At 42.3% G+C, this 14702-nt stretch overlaps 1 protein-coding gene across 1 annotated transcript in view; it reads right to left on the bottom strand.

The window, feature by feature from the left end:
• The window catches only part of ZHX3 (zinc fingers and homeoboxes 3), a 63115-nt gene that overhangs the window by 28211 nt on the left and 20202 nt on the right, over positions 1–14702 (bottom strand). Inside the window, exon 2 of the mRNA XM_077832196.1 lies at positions 4612–4705. The gene's annotated coding sequence lies outside the window, so the exon portion shown is untranslated. The remainder of the gene's footprint in view (positions 1–4611; positions 4706–14702) is intronic.

The raw sequence follows: 14702 nt of genomic DNA, 5'->3' as shown, positions 1-14702 counted from the left end.
ACCATTTCTGCGAACATCTTTAGGATACAGGTAATTTTGTAAATGATAGAAGTGCTGGGCAATAGATTTAGAAAAACCCATATAAGACATCATTGTGTATTAGGATAATATAGGATACATGGTGAAAAGTCAAAATAACCAAGTTGGGTCTTGCCAAGAAACTTCTGCAGTGTTTAAATCGCCAGTGGCCTAGCATTTTACTAATTATTTTTTTCATGTTTTGTATAAGCTATTTAATTTGTCAGCTTGCTGCTACCCACGTATCTCAAGCAGATGCTTCAAAAGGTAACTAAAATGTCTGCTTTTGGTGGTGTGCATTGCAAGGGAAATCTCACCTATGTTGCTAGTTGGGAAAACCCTAGAGTACTATGGACACACACATTGTGTGTGTAAGCTTGAGGACAGACAAAAAGAGGAAAATACTGAACACCTTGTGGTCCGTTCTGGGAAGAGCTTTGCAGTTTTAAGGAGCTAGTTCTGGCCACCTGTTCAACAGGCGATGAATTTATTCTGCATTGTTTCAATCCCATCATCTTTTTAAAGGTCACCAAGATTAATTATTATTTTTTAGAAAAAGCAAAATGTAGTCTCCAATAAGATTGTATTTTTAAAAATGGTTTTCTTTTCTAGTTGATAAGTGTGTGGCCAGTGCATTCTCAACCAAAGCAAAATGCTGGTTCTGTCCTTTATTCCTGGCAAAACACCATTCCAAAGCAGCTGCCTAACTAATAGAATACTGGTAATTTTGGTTAGCAGCCTTTAGTCAGGGCTTTCAGTCTGAGGATCCAATTACACACTATGAAAGTATCACATGATTTGAACATCAGATGTCATATTTTAATTCTGACCCCACAGTTTGATAAGGATGAATATAGGTCATCCCATCATAAGAGCTAGCTCAACAACTTCCACAGATATGCCTCAAATGGGGCATGAGTAATCCGACTGAACCGGTAACCATAGGCCTACTACTACATTGCCTGAGGACCAAGCTGTAAGATGTAGCACTAGAAAAGAAACCCCAAATCAAATGTTATCAACTCCCCCTTATTATTTCTGTTACAGTAGCACCTAGAAGACCAGGGCTTGCATTGTGCTAGGTGCTGTATAGACACGGTGTGAGAGCCAATCCTTCTCCCAAAGAACCTACACTGTAAATAGAAAAGACTGATGGGAGTGGGGAAGGACAGGAAAGAGAGGGATGAAGTGACTTGACAAGGTCACAAAGCAGAGTCAGTGGCAGAATTAGAATCCACATCTCCTGACTCCCAATCCAACAGCCCATCTATTAGACCACACTACCTCTCACTCCCTATTAATTTGCCTGTAGATTACAACATCATAATGGCTTTTAAATACTTCAGTTTCAGCTCAGGCATCACTTTGCTTGGGCACAGGCATCATCACACTGAACAATCCCATTCTGTTAATACACCCCTCTGGAATGTTTGGCCCTTTAAAATGGGCAGGTCTCACCAGCAGTGCTGGCCACATCAGTGGGTGGCCCAATATGAGAAATCAGATTAACAGTAGAGAAAGCACAATTAAAAGAAATGGAATGCATATGCCCAGCTCAGTTCCTTTCACTCTTTAATACAGGTGTTGGAAGTAGGGACTGAGCAAGACTGCCAAACTGAATTTTATCCTAAATTATTATTTTCTAGTTCGAGTTATCTCAGAGCCAAGCTATGCACTTTTAAACTCTATTCCTAGGAACAGGTGTTGAGAACTAAGGTTCGCCCAAGATGTTTTCCCATGACTTCAATAAATCCTGCAGACATTGTGGGCTTTCTGCACAGAAACTATTTAAATAGGGTGGGGAAGAATCAGCTCATACAAAACACAAATAAACATGTTTCGCATTTGTGATCTAAGAAAAAACTGTAAAGCAGGCTGAATGCATATTAACACCCATGCTAGCATAATCCTTTGAAAACAGAAAGGAAATTTTTATAAACTATTACTTTTTGTGAAAAATAACAGAGTTCTAAGAGCACGGATACCAATAGTTTATTTCCTTAAAGCTTCTTAATGCAATATCAGAAACCCACCATGTGGCAAAGCAGGCTTGTCATCAGGCAGCGAGGATGACATGTTCCTACAATACCTCTGAGCTGTCTTTATGAATAAATGCTTAAGTAACTAACAATGTTGTTTCAGAGTAGCAGCCGTGTTAGTCTATATTCGCAAAAAGAACAGGAGGACTTGTGGCACCTTAGAGACTAACAAATTTATTTGAGCATAAGCTGTTGTGAGCTACAGCCATGCATCCAATGAAGTGAGCTGTAGCTCATGGAAGCTTATGCTCAAATAGATTTGTTAGTCTCTAAGGTGCCACAAGTAACAATGTTGTGTTCTGCAAACGTAACACAAAGAGAGCCACTTGGCTCACCTGAACTCTTTACACACAAGTCATCCAACTAGATTTTTCATTATTCAGTGGAGAATACCAGGAGATGTACACATGGTTTAAAAATGTGTCTGATAGGTGCCACCCCAAACAATTCGCCACCACAACCAGAATTAATAATGGCAGTGTTAAGCTGCAAAGGAATGTTATCCCATGACTATTGCCAGCTCTGCTGTTTATAAGGTAGGACAATTCAAAGTATGTACATGAGGGTACCAAAGTTCACTGAATTTGCAGGATTACTAGTGTAAGGTGTTTGGGGATTTGATACACACACAGTGGGTCAAAAAGCTAGTAGTCTTCAGTCAGACAAACTCTAAGAGGACTGAGTAAGGGTTGCAGGTGCATCCCAATGTATCATCCACTAAAATCATTGAATACTACAGGGCCAATTATTTATCTTTAGGGAGAGAAATTGTTAACAGTCTAGTTTTAGTACACAACAGGGAGCGTGTCAGGAAAGCAATAGGTTCAATAACAATATCAGCCCACCTGCAATGCTCCTAACAAGGAAATATCTTCCTAAAATGGCATGTGGGCTATCCATCCTGACTGGGTGGTGAAGGACAGATAGGGTGGAAACTTTCACAGAATTTCAAAATCCCCAACTGTGGTAAGAGGTGGTTATTTGTTGCATGAATGAGTTTAGGGTGAACAAGTCAGGCTGCTGGCTTACATTTGCTCATAAGACGTTTAACAATAAATTTAACGGATTCTGATTTTGTGAATCGGAGGGATTCTGCTTTGCTTCGACACAAGACTGTTCTCTAAAGCTCTGCAATACTGAGACAGAAAACAGAGTGCAATTATTGGCTCAGGCCTCTTATCTGGAGATTAGCAAAAGGGGCACATGCATTGCTTTTCTGCAACCCCTTTGGCCAAATACAGGTAGGAGCAGTGGTGATAGATTCAAAGACTTTAAGGCCGGAAGGGACCATCATGATCATCTAGTTTGACCTCTTGCACACTGCAGGCCCCAGACCCTCATCCTCTCCTGCAATAGGCCCATAACCTCTGGCTGAATTACTGAAGTCCTCAAATCTTGATTTAAAGACTTAAAGTGAGGGCTGCCGTAGTATAAGCTCAAGGGATATTTTCTGAGGTGGGGTTGGGCAGAGAATGGGAGAGAGGGGAGTGATAAGTAAGTGGTTGTGTTAAAATCATCCCATAGAGGACCCTCCAACACTCCCCACATACATATTTAGATCCCACTCTATGCCCTTGCTGGTGATGCAGAATCTGCACTCAGCTGCCTGCAGCCCCAGTGCCAAGAAGGATTCATGAAAAACACAGCCGAATGACATGGATGTATTTGAAGCTGACTTTGTCCTGTCAATAGATACAAATTTAGGGGCAAAGCCTTTCCTCAGGGGTCCCTTGAGAGCATAACCAGCGTGGCTGCACAGGGGCTCTGGCCCCTGGGTGGAGGGCAGCACAGCATTCCCTTGCCGAGTACTCACGTGCAGGCCACAGGAGACGCATGCAGCGCTTCATGAAAAGGCAGGAAGGGGAGTGCAGTGTCCCCTCCCCCCCTACCCGGGCGCCTATACCTCAATAAAAGACTGTGGCTGGCCCAGGTCAGCTGACTCAGGCTGCGGTGCTAAAAACTGCAGTGTAGATGTTCGGGCTCAGGCTGGAGGCTGGCCACTGAAACCCCACGAAGGGGAAGCTTGGCCTCCAGCCTGAGGCTGAACGCCTACACTGCTATTGTTAGCCACGCATCCCGAACCCCAAGAGCCCGAGTCAATTGACCCAGGCTGTGAGACTCGACGCCGCAGGTGTCTTATTGCAGTGTAGACGAACCCAAATGTTTCAGTCACTGGGCTACATTAGCTACCAAGAGAGCGTCTCCCAGCAACTCTATGGCCTGGAAGTCGGACTCATTCTCCCTCTGCCTTTCAGCATCCTTCTTGCCAGGACCTCAGAATGGGTGCTCAGGCCAGTGACTGGGCTCTTTATTTGATCTTTAGTTATTAAATAAAACAGGTATTTTAGTATCTCATTCAATCACGCATTCAGAATATATAGGTACCCTCTAAAATTAACACAGAGCTACTCAGTTTTCACTATAAATGCAAGAAAAGGGATGTAGATTGAAATATGGCATGTTTCTCTGTTCAGACCAACCCTATGCATTCACACGTTTTTTTATGTTACGTGTTTATACATAGAAACTATAAAATACCAAAACTGCTACTTACCTGTAAAATGTATTGCTTTCCAGCTCTTCCTCCTTACTTGTACGCATTGTTCAAGTGGCAGCAGTCCCTTCAGCTGCAGTCAAGATTCAGGGCTCTAAGAAACAAGAGAAAATGTCACCCCAAAATTTACTACTGTGGTTCCAAAGGGAAATATGACCTTTCTATAAATAATGATACAAATACAAACTGGCCTGGAGTTTGAGTTGATTGCACAAGTCACCACACATTCACAATGCCTTCTGCCCATATATAGAATAAATTTGTTAGTCTCTAAGGTGCCACAAGTCCTCCTTTTCTTTTTATATAGACTATAGTAAATCCTCAGGAAAGTACCCAGTAATGTCTCCTCCAATTTCTCGTTTAATTAGAAAGGAGACCCATTTATTTAAAGTTAGTTTAATAAAATGGATTAGTTTCTGAGCACTCAGCTAGGTACCAAGATCTTCAGAACTGCATACGGCAAGATGAATATGCACCATAAAATGAAAATGCAGCAGCTACAACAACACTAGTTATCTGTAGCTGTTCAGCTGGTTTCTCAAAGTAGCTGAGAACTATCAAGATTAACTAGCCAGGAACATGTTTAAAGTGGCGATCGCAGCAGCCTAACCAACAGGGCTGCAGCCTGCAGCTATATATAAACCTGCTGTTTTACTTTTAGCTTTGTGCTCTCTCTCCCTGCTCCATTTTCCTCAGCTGCTGTCCAGTCTCATACACTCCCTGCCATAAACAGCGAAGTCAGCCCAAGATATTTCATAATTTGTAAACATATCCTTATGGAGGGATAAATGACCAAGAAGAGGTCTGGAACTAAATTCAGAGACAGATAAAATTATATGTAAAAACTCTCCTGGAAAAAGGTGTGCTAAAAGTCATACCAGGATAGGAAATCAGAAGACCATACTAGATTTTCCAGGAAGGAAAATTCACACTTGCTAATTGCTTCTTGCTAAAGCTTGGGGGTGGGGGAACTGTCAGTAGCCTCACTAGCTGCCTAGAGCTTAACATATCTCTTGCAACCTCCAATAGAAAGCCCCAACAAAGCAGTCTCACTGCAATCCAAAGCACCTCTGTCTTCTGCATCAGGCAGCTGTTCCCAGCCACAAGTCCCTTGCCAAATGTCTGCTGTTTATTAGGCCGCTTCTTTCAGGTTAGGATCTGCTGAAGATAAGCAGCTCTCTGAACTACTTCATTTTGGTCAGAGAAATGTATTCAATGAAATATAAAAGCCATTTTTCCATCAAGACGACCAGTGCAGAAATGTGTGTAAAGTGGTGGTGGAGCAGATTTCCCTTTTATTGAATGTTAGAAGCTTCCTCTAGCTCCCCCACATTACCAAAACCGGACATCACACTAATACAGTTAGAAACAAACAGGAGCCAAATTATCTATACAGATCTGGGAAGAGTTCAAAGAGGTGATCATTCAGGCCCTATATGTGCCAGCAGGGTTAGATGGTTTGTGGATTTTTAAGCATATTAATTATCCATACTATTCACAAAACAACATGGAATCGGACATCTCCCTTTCAATAACATGGAGTCACTTACTGGGTCTTAGTCATTTGATAGCATATCAATGACATTTTTCAATTTAAATACAGAACGATGTATTGTGGAATTAAAAAAAGCTTACCATTTCTTCAAGGGTATTAAGCAGCACACACAAACATACTCTACACTTTTCCCTTTATCAACAGCAACTTCCGTTCCTGCTCTTAAAAGAAAAATGACTTCTCTGCTGTAGTTATTCTCTTTAAAGCCTGTTTGATACCACTATTCCTGTGATCGCATGACTCCGACTTGGAAGTTACTTTCACTATATCTAAGGCCTCCTCTCCACCCACGCCAACTCACAGGGTTCGGATGACTGTTTGGTAACTATAACAGCAAAGAGCAGTTTGTGATGTCATAGAAACCTTTATGAAGGCACATCAGTTTCCTGGGCTGTACTTTCATGGGCCAGATTTTTTCGAAGGTATGTGTGCACATGCATTCAGTGGTTTTCAACCAGGGGTAGGCATACCCCTGGGGTTATGCAGAGATCTTCCAGGGGGTACATCAACTCATCTAGATATTTGCCTAGTTTTACAACAGGCTACATAAAAATCATTAGCGAAGTCAGTACAAACTAAAATTTCATACAGACTGACTTGTGCATACTGCTCTATATATTACATATTGAAATGTAAGTACAATATTTATATTCCAATCAATTTCTTTTATAATTATGTGGTAAAAAGAAGAAAGTAAGCAATTTTTGAGCAATAGTGTGCTGAGACACTTTTGAATTTTTATGTCTGATTTTGTAAGCAAGTAATGTTTAAGTGAGGTGAAACCTGGGGGTACACAAGACAAATCAGATTCCTGAAAGGGGTACAGGAGTCTGGAAAGGTTGAGAGCCACTGCATTAGTGCATAGATCGTGACCTGTGCACACAAAAATGGACATGCATTTTGGAAGTCTATCCCTGTATTTGACAGGTCACAAGAGTAACAGAACAAGGGACGGGGGGAAAGTTTAATGAAAAGTTTAATGCCAGGAAAAGTTTAATGAATAATAAGAGACAAACAGTAGAGTGCTGATCAAGTGCTTTTTATTCTAGTAGCCTGCATAAAGATCTTGTAACAACAAGCACAGGGTTGAAAGTCTTATAGGCAGCTTATCTGTAATTCTTTCTGTGATAGTAGCAATTAGATAGATCCATAGTTTTCATAGATCCAAGCTCATCTTTACAATTATTCACTGTCCATTTATTTCAGAGTAGCAGCCGTGTTAGTCTGTATTCGCAAAAAGAAAAGGAGTACTTGTGGCACCTTAGAGACTAACAAATTTATTTGAGCATAAGCTTTCATCGGATGCATCCGATCGAAAGCTTATGCTCAAATAAATTTGTTAGTCTCTAAGGTGCCACAAGTACTCCTTTTCTTTGTGTCCATTTATTGTACAGAATATCAATAGCAGTCTCGGTCCAATTCACCTGTAGACAATAACCATATAGCCAAGATTTTAAGAAGTGACTCGTGATTTTGAATGCCTGGATTTCTGGGTGCTCAAATTAAGAAAAGGGACCACATATGCAGAGAGTCGGTGTTTAGCATTTTCTGAAAATAAGGTACCTTTTAAGGTGCCTCAATTTGGGGGCATCAAAAATTTGAAGCCCCCCAAATCACTAGTCACTTTTGTAATGGCTAGATGCAGCTTTTCAAATATGGCAGTGTGAACCCTTACCCAGCATGCTTATAAACCAATACAGGCCAGTTCTTGACAGGAATACAGAACCCAAGGTCAAAAAAGGGGGGAGCTTTGCTGCTGCTGTGACAGCTAAACACCCTCTTGGAGAGTCTGGGCTAAAACTGCAGGCATGGGAGAAGTGTGTGTGAGAATGAGAATGACCAACAGTGAAACTGTCCACAAAAAGTATCGTCAAACGGACAAAGATGACTGTTAATGACTAAACTCTTTCAGAGAGAGGAATCTTAGGGGTTCCTTGTAATAATACATATTCAAAATTTTCCAGTTTACTGTGACTCTTTATATTAGTGATTTCCAGAGAAGCCGTATTACATACTAAGGATATTCCCCAAATTGCCAGCACCACCTATCTTTTCTGCTCTTCCAACTAACCACAACCTCCTCAAGAAAGCAGCAAAGCTGAGCAGATGTTTGATACATGAAAACTAAGTAATTACATATAGAACACTTTCACGAAAGGGGAGAGATGAACCGATTCCTAAACATTTCATCCAAAGCTTCAGTCATCTGTCCTAACACCTGTCATCCTGCTTCCAGGCATCAGTTTCATTTCAGTATTTTCTTGGATGGCTGTCAGTAAGCCACATGTTTTCGTATTACTGCATAGGGCACAGGGACTGCTCAGCACAAAGCCTACTTAAGGGAAATGTAGTTGGAGCGGATACTTTGTATGCATACTAGGGAAGGTAGCACAATAACAACTTCTCCAAGCCTCTCTCTGCAGGAGGTCAAGCAGCTAAAGAGGGAAGTGACACTTGTGGAAGGAAACAATTTAACTATCTGATGACCTCCAAGAGGGGTTCTCAAAATGTGTTACTTTCTTCCAGCTGAGTAACAGCTCCAGGGCTGTGAAGAAGCTACTCCTCTGATCAAGCACTCTGGCAACAGTCCTCCTACTTCAAAAAGGGAACTACATGAATGCCTTCTATAGTACAGCTGAGGGAATCACCTAGGCTCACTCGCTGGGCTGCTCCCTCTCCTGTGCTTCCTAATGTCTGTAATAATGGGGTGTGCGGGGGTGTTTAAAAGTTCTCGTCAGCCTACTCCAAGGCAGTAATTTGTGGTGGCTCCTATTAATTACCTGGAAATGATTGTCTTGAACTAAGTTCTGCTGTTTATTATGCCTCTTGAGTTGATTGACATTCACACCTTCCATGCCAACAATAACAGCAGTTCCACAATGTCAGTTCCATTTCAGTGAGACCAAGGGGACAAAGGATTTCATTTATCTACACATTTCTAGCAAAGGAAAAATTTTCAGATACGGGTGCCTAAAGTTAGGCATACAAGTGGCTTGATTTTCAGAGGTGCTGGGTACCTGTAGCCCCCATTCATTTCAAAGGGATCTGTTCTGAAAAATCAAGCCACTTATACCGGGGTGCCTAAATACAAATGTAGGTCCTGAACTTTAGATACCCACTCTGGAAACATTAGTCCACGCAGTTAAGTCCCTGTAATCTTGCACTTTTAAAACATACCTAGGTGCAATCTGTAGCCAGCTAGCTAAAACTCACATTTAAATATTGAGCATTATGTTTTTAATGGTCTCAAAAGAACAGTGAGCAAGAACAATAATGTAGGCCTTTTAAAAATTTTGTATTGTTTCTCATTTTTCATTTTGGTAAGGGCGGTGATGAGTGAAAGGTGGCAAGGGACAAGCATCCTTAAACCATTTTAATCATGGTGTCAATGGTATTAGGTGCTCTTTCCGTAGAAATTCCTGCTCAGGTGCACAAAGGCTGCACTGAGATAGGTATGCAGCCAAGGAGAGGTTCTCTTTCTTGAGGTACTGGCAGGAATTATGAGGATTTTCTGTCTTGTTCTAAGACAAGCAGGGATCATCTGGTCTGCTCTTGCCTCTGAGGTACAGAGTGTGCAGTTGATGGCATAATGCATTTTTTGTACAAAGCTGGTTTCTCGCTGGCATTGCTCACAACTGGTTTCCTGCAAACCCAAAGAATGCGTAGGGAGCAGCGATGTGGTACATACCCCAGGCTGGAACTAACATTGCTGGTGAGAGCTCAATTAAGGCGCCTGGAGGCTGGGCCAGGCCCAACTGTTGATGAAGCCCAGCTGAGGGAGATGCTGAGTGGTGTGAGCATAACAGGAGGAAGCCTAGATGAGATGGGACTGCTGGGAGCAAAGGGAAGAACTCTCCAGTCCCTCTTGGTTGTCAGAGAGTGGAGGAAAGGCCTAGAGAGAGGCAGGAATATGGAGAGCCTAGGAAAGGCCTGTGGGAAAGGGCCTGAAGGAAGGTCAAGGGAGGCAGCAGGTGGTAGATACTCACCACAAGGTCCCAGAACTGGAACCCAGCAGAGAGGGAAAGCCTGGGCTCTCCTACTTGCCACTAGGAAAGAAGATGCAGAAACACCCTGATACAAGGGGGAGGAGGGCGAATGAGTTTGGAGCCAGGCCTCTAGGGAGAAAACCCTGGGAGGTGCTGCTCTGCCCAAGAGCAGAAGGATAATCCTGCAGAGCCTGGGATGGGGCGAAGAGTCTGTAGAGCAGTGAGCCATTGGGGCAAAGAGTTATGTTTATTTGAGTTGAGTTTATTGTCCTTTGTTTATCCTGGAAGAGGTTGGAGTAAACATGACGTGGCTCGAGGCCTGAGCCATGAAACAAGGCTGATCAGCAGAGGGGCCAGAGCAGCAATCAGCAGGGGGTGAGAGGAAAAACTGCTATGCCAAGCCCAGCCACAAGAGGGCACATCTGGGGTGAGTCAACTTCTATAGAGGCACTGTTTGAATTCTGTTTGCCTATGCTTTCTAGGCTTGTTCAATAACTATGTATTTCTCAGCCATTCTGTGTAAAGGCTCATCTCTCCAGAGGCACATTTGTTTGCCAGAAACTGGGAATGAGCGACAGGGGATGGATCACTTGATGATTACCTGTTCTGTTCATTCCCTCTGGGGCACCTGGCATTGGACACTGTCAGAAGGCAGGATACTGGGCTAGATGGACCTTTGGTCTGACCCAGTATGGCCGTTCTTAAGTTCTTAAATATTGAAGTCAGAACTACTCTCTAGGTGATCTAGGGAGACTATCCTGAGTTAAAATTCCAGTTCATATCTTACACAGAGCTGGGAATTCACCCTCTTTAGTAATTGTTAGGAAAGGCAGCTACTGTAGAAAGAACATCCTCAAATGCACTGGATTTCTCATTTCTAACCCAAGTCTCCATATGATTTAGTGTTCTGAACAGACTGTTCCATCAAGGCATAATGGAATAGATTCATTAAACTTCATGGACATTAAATTGCATTTTGGAACTGAGGAACATGAAATAGTTCCAGTCAGTACCCATTTCTGCAGGAATGAGACTGCAGACTTACAAAAGATTTTAGTGACTACATATACTAAATTATCTCAAGCTTCCTGTGGAGAGAAAATAGCCCTCTTGTGCGGCAGAACCCCAGAGTTTCTGTGGACACACACTCTGGAGGGGACCTTTCCTCAGCTTCCACTACTGAACCAATCCAGATTCATGGAGGATGTTTTCTTTCAACCAGCTAATGGAACCAGACATATAGTTTATTTTCAAGCAACATCCTCAACCCCCAGGTACTTAGGCTCACTATTTGTCCCAGAGGGGCCAAATCATGCTCATCTTACTGACTTACAGGAATACTCATCTAAGGCAAAGGGTGGTTGGTTTGTTTTTCAAACACACCCAGGTAACTTTAGAGCACATGTCTCACTGAAAGTCAATGGAACTTGAGCTCTCAAGTCACTCAGGTGCTTTGGAAAGTCTTACCCAGATAGGAATGCTCACTACAGTTCAGATCCTTCCTACTAATTTTTGCCATGGAGGGACTATACTATGCAGAAAACATGCTCAGAGCAGCCAAGCACTTGTTGTAAGAAGGGGGAGATAAGCCTAAACTGTACCATTCCTTCCTCCCACCCATCCTATATGTATTCAGCATGTTTGGGGCTCTGGGAGTTTATAGGTGGACATGTTTAGGTGGGGATGGGGAGTGTGAAGTCGGGGGCCTCTTTCCCAGGCAAACATGCAGGAAAATATTTGCACTTAGGGGCAGCATTATCTGCATAATTCTTGATCCATGCAACCCGATCTCCTCAGGGGACGGGGCTGCATGGGAAGAGGGGAAGAACTCTGCAGTCCCTTTCTGGGAGGGTAAGGCAGCTTTAGATGGAGCAAGGCTACAAGGGAAATGGGAAGTTATTGAACAGCCAGAAACACAGTGCTTCTCACGGTGAAACATACAAGGTATCTGCAGGACAGAGTGGAGGGGGCCCCATATGCCCCATAACTGCAGTCTACAACACAAGCAAACTAAATCCACAGCTAGTGCATCTTGGATATGTTTGTATCTGAGAAGTTCTTGGCTTGGGGAAAAAACTAATGCAAGTTCTGGGACTGACTTCGCTTTCATAATTCTCCCAATAACGAACATAGACATTCTGAAAAACAAACCAGGCAGTGTTTCCGCCAACATGATTCTGAACCTGAGAGCACATCCTGCACATACCCTGGGGGTGCAGCCATTGCTACCCATGCGCTTGGCTGACGAAAACAACTGGGAACAAATATTTATTGTGACTGCTGGGAGATAACATTTCAGAAAAGTGGGAAGAAGAAAATCAAAGAGAGCCATTCCTGAGAACTCTGCGCTCTGGCAGTTCAATACCTTCTGCGCACAAGACGGTATGCTGCAGTGAACTGGCCCCAGCTAGGTTGCAGTTAAATTTCAATGGAGTGCTTTTCTGTCTTGTTTAGACTGCAGGAATTCTTTTAGCAAACTCTCGTGACACATAAAATAACATTAAGATCAAAAGCAAAAAATCCTAAGACAGGTTTCCCCCATTCCCTGAGAAAAGTGAGGGTGGGGAGGAACCAACCCAATTTATTCCCCAGGCTTCAACTCAACAGGAAGAAATCAACTGACCACAAGAAAGGGTGCTACGAGAGCACAGGCAAAACCTCGAAACTCTTGTGTTTCAGGCTCTGAGTGCACTGTAGCAGATATGACTAATAACCTAATAGATTCCCTTACAGGATCAGCTTCTTCCACAGACCATTTCCTATCTTTACTTAAGACTCCAAGCTCTTTGGGACAGGAACTCTCTTTCTGCTAGTGTATGAACAGTGCTTAGCCCAAAAGGGCCCTGATCAATCTACAGGTGTTCCTGCAATACAGATAATCCTGTCTAACACTAAACTCTCCATGCTCATTGACTTCAGCTTTGAAATTGTGCTTAGTTAAAGCTACGTGATCATATTTCTGTATGTCGTGTTTGCTAACTTAATGGTTACAAAAACCAAGCCACACTTACAATTTTCACAGCATCTTTTAAGCTAATTAAGAAGGGATGTTGTCAACTTGAAATCTGGGCAATTTCCAAATGAGTTTTATGTGATACACCAGCTGCCAAATTTTTATGGCATGAGTCACATTTACTGCTGCTGTGTGTCTTAAAAAACAACCAAAAAACAGGCAAACAACATGGGAAACTGACTAACTATCCACTGAGAACAGTGCAACTGACTATACAAAGTGCTACCAACTGCACAAAAATGAAATATAGAGCAAAATGCTTCTCTCTGTGCCTTTCAGTTATAGTAAAATTAGGTGTAACAATAGTAGGTAAAGATTTCAGATGTCAGTACAATTTTTAAGCAGACAGTGTCTTTAAATTTTGTCATTAGAGATGCTATCTGAAAACAAAGCATTTTTGATAGTGTGTGGAGGGGGAAAGGTTCTAGTTTTCAAGTTTCTGCTGTTTAAAAGCATATTGCTTCCCAAATCAAAAGCAGCTCAACTGAACAGTTAAAGGAAAGACGGACTCAAACCAGAACACAAATAAGAGCTATGTGCACCATAAGCCCCTCTGTCCCCAGTTTACATATCCTTTGTTGTTCCAGCAATCCCTTTGACACTTGGAAATTCCATCACCTCTTTCTTACTTGAAGTGTAATGGATGAACTGACCTGCCTTTGATGTGGAAATCTCAGAGCAAGCCAGTTTTCTCTTAACATTAGTATTAGCTGGTTTCAGAGTAACAGCCGTGTTAGTCTGTATTCGCAAAAAGAAAAGGAGTACTTGTGGCACCTTAGAGACTAACCAATTTATTTGAGCATGAGCTTTCGTGAGCTACAGCTCACTTCATCGGATGCATACCGTGGAAACTGCAGCAGACTTTATATACACACAGAGATCATGAAACAATACCTCCTCCCACCCCACTGTCCTGCTGGTAATAGCTTATCTAAAGTAATCATCAGGTTAGGCCATTTCCAGCACAAATCCAGGTTTTCTCACCCTCCACCCCCCCACACAAATTCACTCAAATTAGTATTAGCTGCTGCTCCTTTACCCACCCTCGAAATTATTAGTTGTGTCCTGATCCCATCCCTTAAAGGGATGCAGTTTGGTAGCTTATATCTAAGACTTATGTTCTATAGAGAAAATAAATATTCCAGGATTAGTTTATGAGAATTTAAGCATTCCCCTGCTGCAAAACTTGAAGCATGGTCGCATGTGCTACTGCAAGGGACCCTAAAAGCAAAACTAGTTAGAAACCAAAGGGAAACTTAGCAAACTTCATGTTAGGGACACATTAAAATATATTTGCAAAATATGTCTTCACAGGACAACATTCCTTTATAAAAGGACTTAATCTGTGAATCCTGTAATGTGATAAAAGACTTATTCAGTAGGCTTGATATTCCAGTGGCATTGCCGTGTTGCCAACTCTTGAGATTTTTATCACAGGCTTCACAATGTTTGGTGGGTTTCTTAAAGTTCCAGCTTCTGAAGTTGTGAGAGTCTCCTCTTTCATTTAAAAAAATAAGTGAGTTTTGAGCCCTCGTGA

Source organism: Eretmochelys imbricata, chromosome 13, assembly GCF_965152235.1.
Source record: "Eretmochelys imbricata isolate rEreImb1 chromosome 13, rEreImb1.hap1, whole genome shotgun sequence".
In the NCBI taxonomy this organism is placed as follows: Eukaryota; Metazoa; Chordata; order Testudines; family Cheloniidae; genus Eretmochelys; species Eretmochelys imbricata.
The sequence above is the reverse complement of the archived record's forward strand: the minus strand, read 5'-3'. Positions and strand labels throughout refer to the sequence as shown.